Raw genomic sequence first — 9,860 nt, 5'->3', positions numbered from 1 at the left:
CACTAGAGAGCATCTGATTGGTCAGAAGAAGATCAAAGCAACTGAAGTATGAGAAAATCCTTGGCTGCGTCCAAAACCACATCCTTCCATACTATATAGTACACTAAAAACAGGATGCAAGCTGAGTAGTTTCACCGAATTCATCGAGTTTGAAAATCAGTATGCGAGAATATCCGGATGACCTACGCACATTCATAGGTGTCCAAAACGGCCTACTACTCAGTGGGTACTGCGTGTGAATGTAACGTACTACTCAGCTGTTAGTAAAGTGCGCTCTATACAGTATGAATGTGAGCAGGACGAATGGAACTTTGACGTACTACATCCGCCATTTTGTCATGGTCACGTGATCTACCCATGTGAGTTGTGTCGCTTTACTTTTATTCATGAATTCTTTTGTGGTGCATCATGGGATAGTGTAGCGTCCATCCGATATGCACTTCAGAATCTCGCCGGCAGTTGTCGGTCATACTACTCGGCTTGCTGACTGATTTCAGTGTACTATATAGTATGGAAGTATGCGGACGCAGCTATAATCTAAACTGAAACATGAGGAGAGGGCGGGGCATATATTAGCTCCTCCCTTTAAAAACAGCCAATAGTGTTTGTCTTTCTCACAGCTCTGCCAGTGTGAGTGGTTGAGCTCAAGCACGTCAAATAAAAAGGGGGCGGGGCATGTCAGACACTAGAGAGCTTCTGATTGGTCAGGAGATTTGATGAGAAACTAAAGTGTGGGAAAATCCTCGATTAATGTCGGCAGGAGTGAGCCGCTGTGGCGGTCTACATCACGCTTACATCGTGAGTCCGTTGTGGAGACGCTGGATTAGAGATATCCGTCACTCTGACATGTGAACACGAAACTTTAACTACACAAGACTCTAAGAGCACTCTCCTGCAGAACACAGAAGGCTGTGCAGATGTGAGGGTGTGTGTGTGTGCAGATGTGAGTGTGTGTGTGTGCAGATGTGAGTGTGTGTGTGTGTGCAGATGTGAGGGTGTGTGTGTGTGCAGATGTGAGTGTGTGTGTGTGCAGATGTGAGTGTGTGTGTGTGCAGATGTGAGTGTGTGTGTGTGCAGATGTGAGTGTGTGTGTGTGCAGATGTGAGGGTGTGTGTGTGTGCAGATGTGAGTGTGTGTGTGTGCAGATGTGAGTGTGTGTGTGCAGATGTGAGTGTGTGTGTGTGCAGATGTGAGTGTGTGTGTGTGCAGATGTGAGTGTGTGTGTGCAGATGTGAGTGTGTGTGTGTGCAGATGTGAGTGTGTGTGTGCAGATGTGAGTGTGTGTGTGTGCAGATGTGAGTGTGTGTGTGCAGATGTGAGTGTGTGTGTGTGCAGATGTGAGTGTGTGTGTGCAGATGTGAGTGAGTGTGTGTGCAGATGTGAGTGTGTGTGTGCAGATGTGAGTGTGTGTGTGCAGATGTGAGTGTGTGTGTGTGCAGATGTGAGTGTGTGTGTGTGCAGATGTGAGTGTGTGTGTGTGCAGATGTGAGTGTGTGTGTGTGCAGATGTGAGTGTGTGTGTGTGCAGATGTGAGTGTGTGTGTGTGCAGATGTGAGTGTGTGTGTGCAGATGTGAGTGTGTGTGTGTGCAGATGTGACTGTGTGTGTGCAGATGTGAGTGTGTGTGTGCAGATGTGAGTGTGTGTGTGTGTGTGTGCAGATGTGAGTGTGTGTGTGTGTGTGTGCAGATGTGGTGTCGGTGTGGGCGAGTGTTCAGACTCAGGCCGGCGCTTACTGTAATCCAGCGTTTACCGTCCCTGATGACGTCACGGATATTAACGAAGGCTGTAATGAGTTTCCTCTGGAGGACTCATCTTTAATTCATGCACACTGCTTTACAGATCAGTGTGTGTGTGTGTGTGTGTGTGTGTGTGTGTGTGTGTGTGTGTGTGTGCAGATCAGCGGCGCGGCTCAGGTGTGCAGACTGAGGATATATCTGTCATTTACAGGATCATTCGCTCTCTGCATACAGACACTGCTGCAGGCTCTGTGCGTGTGTGTGTGTGTGTGCGCGTGTGTGGGAGAAAAAAGAGAGAGAGAGTGTGTGTAAGTGTGTGTGTGTGTGTAAAAGTGTGTTTGTGTGTTGGGGGTGGAGGGGGGTTAGAGAGAGTGAGCATGTGTGTGTATGAGAGTGGGAGAGCGTGTGTGCATGTGTGTGTGTAAAAGTGTGTTTGAGTGGGTGGAAAGAGAATGAGAAAGACCATTCGGTTGTGTGTGTGTGTGTGTGTGTGTGTGTGAGTGCATGAGTGTGTTGTTCACGTGTATGTGCGTGTGAGATTGTAACTGTATGTCTGTGTATTGTTGGTGTATGTATAGTGTGTGTGTGTGTGTGTGTGTGTTCTACTCTGATTATGACTGTTATGTAGTAACGTGTGTATTTTGTAAAAGCTTCTTTGGAACGTGTGTGTGTGTGTGTGTGTGTGCATGAGAGCGTTGTGTGAATGTGTGTGTGTGTTTATCTCACCTGCGGGAGTGTGTTTAGTGTGTGTGTGTGTGTGGACTGTGAGTGGGCGTCTGCCAGACTGCAGAGAAACACCAAACCATCAGGGAACCTGAGCACACTTGACAAGACCAAAATATACGTGTGGAGAAGAGTGAGGAAAACACACACACACACACGCACACGCACACACACACGCGCGCACACACACACACACACACGTGAACATGTGCGCGTCTCTGTGTAATATATAGCTGACACATGTGAATATCAGTAGAGCTGGGCACAATGTTTCTGATAAGTTTAGGGGGGGTGAGGGATAGACGAGAGTGAGGGATAGAGTAGACGGTCCGGCTGGTACTCCCTATGGCCAGTCCGCCCCTGCTCTCCTGTCTCCTCCTCGGCTGCACTCACTCTGCATCTCTGCCCTCTGAGCTGGAGCGGTTTCCATCATGGCTGATGCTCTGTTCAGTGTGCAGTAGAGCAGCTCTGGCTCAGCTCGGTGGACTCTGCTGTAGTTCTCTGGACCCAGATCCAGCACTGCTGACGCTCATACGTAACGTGCTGCTGCTGCAGGTGTGCTGAAGGTGCAGCAGTGGTGCAGTGAGGGGTTTGAGTCTGTAATGAAGTCTGGCAGCTCGAGTTCATTCAACAGTGAGAATGATTCATAAACCAGATCACACAGCGGCTTAAAGTGACGGCGCGTCTTCAGGTGCGCTCTACTGCACACCTCTGCCAACTGGGCCAGCGGCGGCCAACTGAACCACGGCTGAGCCCGATACAGAGCACTCACACTTCTCAAACGATCCGGGAAACGGGTATAAGCACGGTTCAGATAGCCTAGTGTGAGTACATCCTGAGTTTCTGAAGATCAGGCCCATAGCCAGGGAGGTTCAGCTGGTTCGAAACACAGAATTTGACCCATACATGAGCTCATTTGTCCTATTTTGAGTGCTATTTTGGGGCAACACAGTGGCGCAGTAGGTAGTGCTGTTGCCTCACAGCAAGAAGGTTTGCATGTTCTCCCTGTGTTGGCGTGGGTTTCCTCCGGGTGCTCCGGTTTCCCCCACAGCCCAAACACATGCAGTACAGGAGAATTGGGTAGGCTAAATTGTCTGTCTGTAGTGTGTGAGTGTGTGTAGATGTTTCCCATAGATGGGTTCCGCTGCGTGAAAACCTGCTGGATAAGTTGGCAGTTCATTTCGCTGTGGCGACCCCGGATTAATAAAGGGACTAAGCTGACAAGAAAATGAATGAATGAATGAATAAATGAATGAATGCTATTCCATCATAGATTGTGAAAATAACCCGTTGAAGAAGGCTGTAAGACCCAGTGGGATCCTCTGCTGGCTGTCATTACCTCAGTTTAAGCCAATGCAAACTATTATTTACTATAACGAGTCCATCATCTGCGCAGGAAAACAGTCTGAGGAAACAGAAGTCATCTCTCACTGCTGACCTACTGTACTGTTAAACAGAGAAAACATTTTACAAGTAACTCTTATTCTACACCTCCGACCTTATTCATGAGAAAGCTGTGAAGCACCAAAGGAGGCGCACATGAAGCTCATTTAATCCTGATCAGGCTGTTGCTCTCCAGGAATTGTCAATCCCGTTTAGATTACTGTAATTCCCTTCTGTTTGGCCTCCCTAAAAAAACTCTTCATAAATTACAACTGGTACAAAACGCTGCAGCCCGTATGATCACCAAACCCCCTCTGTCTGTCACATCACACACAGTCTACAACAGCTTCACTGGCTTCCCATCCCTCTTAGAATTAACTATAAAATACTTCTTCTCACCTTTAAAGCCATCCACAATCTCGCTCCTCCATACCTTACTAATCTTGTTCATATCGCCACATCTCTCCAACACTCAGGTCGTCTTCTTCCATTCACCTCACTGTTCCCTCTGTCCGCCTTTAGCCGCTCTGCTCCTCAGCTTTGGAGTTCACTCCCTCCTGATCTCTTTCACGATTTAAGTCCAGACTCAAAACACATCTGTTTAGAACAGCCTATTCTCTTTGACCCGATTGCATGTTTAAAGCTTGTATTGTGTTCTATTGTTTACTGTGTTTTTATTTGAATTGATGGTTTTAGCTGTCCTGTACGGTGACCTTGAGTGTCATGAAAGAGGCCTTTAAATAAAATGCATTATTATTATTATTAATGTGACCTTTTACAAGAGAACAATCTAGAAAGATCCTGCAGCTCTACATTATTATTGTTTATTTTTGTGTTTATTTTTTATTCAAATGGGCAAATTGTAACTGAGGAAAGCTGAATGTGCTGGCCAGAGTGATATTTACCTAATAAATGAACATAAGCTGCAGTATTTATTCTAGCTTGTTATATAAGCCCATTGTTAATGATAAATAATATTAATAAATCAGTATTATTTTGAAGTTTTTGTTTTTTTATCTTTAAGGAAATATTTTAGTACATCATAAAGTTTGATTCTGACCATCTGACAAGCTAATTAAACAAAAAAGTGCTTTAAATGTCATTAAAATCAGCATTTAAACCTCATATTTACATAGAAAACGAGGTGAAAAACTGCTGAAAGGTTCACTTTTGGAGAAAAAAGATCCAACAATTTCACCAGGCTGGCTACAGACCTGACCCGGCCTGAGTTTACAGAGTGTCTGGGTCTGATATTCTGTTTTCATGTAGACACACAGTGAAAGCCTGTAGATGAAGCGCGGTTTAAAACACAGCCGTGATGATGTGGACAGGCCTGAGTGTGCATGAGCAGTGATTCAGGACAGAACTGAGACTGATAGTGTGGACATGGAGCGGTTTCAGACCAAAACAACATTTTAAAACTGATCTGGAATCATTAACACTCTTCCAAATCCTTCATTCCCAAGGGCCCTCAGAAGTGTGCAGTTGAGAGCACTTCGGTTTGGACTAACACTTCAAGTTCAGTTCAGCTTTTGCATGAGGACGGCACACAACAATACATGAAGCTGTTTAATCATCGGCAGTGCAGCGTGCTGTCGGGTTAGAGCCGAGTGATCATCTCCAGCTGTCTCATCACTCTGAAGTATACAGTATAGACGACAGACCCCGTTTGGAACACAGCCCGTGTCATATTTAGCCCACAGTTCAACAGGAATCTCCAAGTGTTGTACTGAATCGTGAGCGGTGTGTGTGTAAAGGTCAGAGGTCAGCGCAGGATTTACAGAAGCGCTTCACTGCGGCTCAGACGGCTCTGTGATGCGCAAACTAACAGGATTCCTCCAAAGCAACACTTCTTTAATCAGAGGAAGACGGAGACTTTATGAGATGCTATGAATAAATGCATGAGCAAAAACGAGTCGGCATGTCCGCTATTAGGCCCGGTGGATAATTATCTGGTGTTCTGGAGGACGGAGCCAACACAGCGTCATGAAAAATACATCCCGAACAGAGCCCGGCTTCAAAGAGGAGCATGTGTTGTGCTCTGAGGATCAGAGAGGCCAAACAGAAGAAAACTGTGCTCCACACGTCACACACTCCTCATCACAGCGCGTGTGGAGACGGCATTAGTTACGCAAGAACATCTGATTATTCTGAAAACACTGAGGGAATGCTGGATTTGAACAGCGCTGCGTTTAATTAACATCACACTTTAAAGAGGAAACTTTTAAACATGTTCTATGAGTGTCACTTCTGCTGCTAACCTTTAGAGAACGTAGCCACAACGCTCAGAGAACGTTAAAAGAGCAGAGCCTGTATTAGTGAAACATCTGAAAGGGTCAGTTCACACACAATATGTATTTACTGTCTCTTCACATGCTCCAAACCCTTGAGCTGTTTATCTGTTGAACACAAAGAAGATATAGTAAAGAAAGCTGGAGGCCGATCACCACTGACCAGTGCACAAGAGGAAAAACAAACACTACAGAGGTCAGAGGTCAACACTTGCGTCAGAATACCCTCTTCTGTGTCCAATAGGAGAAAGAAACTGGTTTGGAAGAGTGAAGGGCGAGAGAGTAAATGCAGACAGAACTGTAGTTTCTGGGTGTACTGTCCCTTTAAGACTAACAGAAGCTAATAACTTGCCAATTTGAGGAAAATCCTAAAAATAATGGGCTTCCCACAATTCACTGCTCCACATTTTACAGCAGAACATTTGAGTCATTGATTAGTTCTCTCTTACACACACACACACAGAGCGATCACCCGCTGATCCCCCAATCACAGCCTGACCCGTCAGCGAGCTGGTTAAACTCCTGCAGTGTGAAAGCGGCTGTGAGAGATTACTGAGAGAAGCTCGTCAGGATCCTCTTATTAATGAGCTGATGATGTTCAATGTTGCCTGAAGGTTTCTGATAAACGCTGAGAGAACGTTTCCAGAGCATTCTGAGAACATTGAGGATCCAGATGCTGATCAGGCCTGACCCTGCGGACTCAGGCAGCTCATCAACGGTCAGATTACACGAAACAGGCGTTCTATTAACGTTTGCTGAAGGTTTGCTGGTTATTAACAGAACATTAATAATGACCAGCTGATGTTGAATAAATGTTCTATGAATGTTACCTGAAGGTTTGCTGGACACTCTTAAAGAACTCTGCCAGAGCATTATTATTGATCAGCCCATGTTCTTTGAACATTGCACTAACGTTGCCTGAAGGTTTGCTGGTAAATCTGTCAGAGCATTATTAGTGACCAGCCGATGTTGAATGAGCGTTGAACTAACGTTGCCTAAAGGCTGAGCATTAATAATGACCAGAACACGTTAACGTTCTATTAATGTTCTTTAAAGGTTTTGTTGGAGATTTTTGAACTCTGGCAGAATATTATTAATGACCAGCCGATGTTGAATAACCATTGTACTCACATTGAAATAACGTTGCCAGAAGGTTATCTGGTTACTCAGGGAGAATATTATTAGTGACCAGCCAATGTTGAATGAAGGTTGAACTCGCGTTGCCTGAAGGTTTGCATGTACCTGGCAGAATATTATTAGTGAGCAGCTGATGTTGAAGGAGCATTGCACTAACGTTGCCTGAAGGTTATCTGGTAACTCTGGCAGAACATTATTAGTGACCAGCCGATGTTGAAGGAGCATTGCACTAGCGTTGCCTGAAGGTTATCTGGTAACTCTGGCAGAACATTATTAGTGACCAGCCGATGTTGAAAGAGCATTGCACTAACGTTGCCTGAAGGTTATCTGGTAACTCTGGCAGAACATTATTAGTGACCAGCCGATGTTGAAGGAACATTGCACTAACGTTGCCTGAAGGTTATCTGGTAACTCTGGCAGAACATTATTAGTGACCAGCCGATGTTGAAGGAGCATTGCACTAACGTTGCCTGAAGGTTATCTGGTAACTCTGGCAGAACATTATTAGTGACCAGCTGATGTTGAAGGAACATTGCACTAAGGTTGCCTGCCGGTTATCTGTCGCTGGCGTCTTGCGAGCGGCTGTCAGTCAGTGTTCTCCTCTGTCAGGCTGTACTGACGCAGCTCTGGAACAGCTGTAAATCTCTGTGCATCTGCTGCTCTGACATGTAAACAAACGCTGATTTGAGCGTCTTCTGTCCCAGCAGCTGTTGGATTTACACGGCCCAGAGTTTTGCTTCTAACAGTCAGAACGCCATTTCATCTCTCCGCAAGGAGAAAACGAGCAGCAGAAACAGCTTGGTGCCGTTAAATATTCAATGGCAGACTGCCACATGACAGACAGTGGAAATGAAGCTCTCGCAAGCAGAAAGCGCAGCACAGGCGTCATCTTCCTCATCGCCCAAAACCACAACACCAATTTCAGAAGGCAGAATCAGACAAACGCTTTCGGCTCAGAGCGACTGCTTAATTCACTCGCCTGCTCTCCTGTACACACATTCCTCCTACACTGCGCATAAAGCTTCTCTCACTCAGAGTTTTGTCTTCTTTTATAGTCCATTTGTCTCATTTTTATTTATATTTCCTGCTCCATTGTCAGATTATTCTGCTTGTTTTAAGGAGAAACTCTCCTCATTCTGAGCCATTATTTCTGAACACCACTCTACACTACTTTACACTACACTACTGTACTCTACACTACTGTACACTACACTACACTACTGTACACTACACTACACTACTGTACACTACACTACTCTACATCTTATTCTGGTCTAGAAAATGCATCTTGGGTTAGGAATGTTTTGATATTTGGACTAGAAACAAGACACAAGCTCTACATAATAAAGTGTAAGCATGAGATCTGGAGACAGAAGGAAAGGTTTGATGGATGATTTCACTATGAGAACTCGTACAGCAGACGACAGCAGAAGGGTTCATCCAGGACGAGACTCGGGTTCTCAGCAAATCCTCAGGATAAACAGAGGAAAATCCAGCTGGGAAAGAAGAAGCTCTTGAGAAACACAGAAGAAGAAGAAGAGCTCGTCTGAAGGTCATCTGAAGAGGAACATTTCCTTCTGAACACAGAGAGAAAGACTCAGAGTCACACAGACAGAACACTGCGCCTGATAACATTCCCATGAGGGAGATTTCAGAATGTTCAGTCCCAGAAACATTTCATCATTTATCAGTCATGCAACATGCACTATAGGACGGCCTGATTGTGCGCGCTGATCTATTTTTGATGGGGTTTTGTTCAAAACAGAAACAAAATACACTGAAGAAGTGCTGGGTATTGTGTATTCCTTCTTGTTGTCCAAACACAAAGCTGTTTAATTCACTCAATCATTTTTACAAACATGAGATCTGTGCCGCTTCAGCTTATTTTAAACAATTAGCTTGATTAAGAGGCGGAAATCTACAATACGTTAAACTGCTGACTAATGTAGAGTAGCTGGATCTAAACGCTTCTCTTGAACATGAGCTGAACATCCAGATCACTTTTGTTCAGGAGTGAGGGAAGGATGGAGTGTGAGATGGACAGGCGGATTGGTGCAGCAGTAATGCGGTTGATGTATCGGTTCACTGTGGTAAAGATGAGCTGAGCTGAAAGGTAAAGCTCTCGATTTACTGGTCAATCTACATTCCTACTCTCACCTATGATCATGAGCTTTGGGTCATGACTGAAAGCACAAGATCTTGTATACAAGCGGCCGAATTGAGTTTCCTTCACAGGGTTGCAGGGCGCACTCTTATGGATATTGTGAGGAGCTCTGACACACGGGAGGAGCTCAGAGTACAGCCGCTGCTCCTCCACATCTAGAGAAGTCAGCTGAGGTGGCTCGTTCCAGGTGTTTCCCACAGGGAGGAGGCCTCGGGGAAGACCTGGACACACTGGAGGGACGATGTCTCTCGGCTGGCCTGGAAACGGGATCCCCCCAGAGGAGCTGGAGGAAGTGTCTGGGGAGAGGGAAGTCTGGGGTTCTCTCCTAAGACTGCTGCCCCCCCGACCCGGCCCCGGAAAAGCGGCAGGAGATGAATGAATGAATGAACATTCAGAAACATTTAATATCATCCAGCCAAACTTTA

The sequence above is a fragment of the Danio rerio genome, chromosome 24, assembly GCF_049306965.1.
Source record: "Danio rerio strain Tuebingen ecotype United States chromosome 24, GRCz12tu, whole genome shotgun sequence".
Classification (NCBI taxonomy): domain Eukaryota; kingdom Metazoa; phylum Chordata; class Actinopteri; order Cypriniformes; family Danionidae; genus Danio; species Danio rerio.
This window is presented reverse-complemented; position numbering follows the sequence as displayed.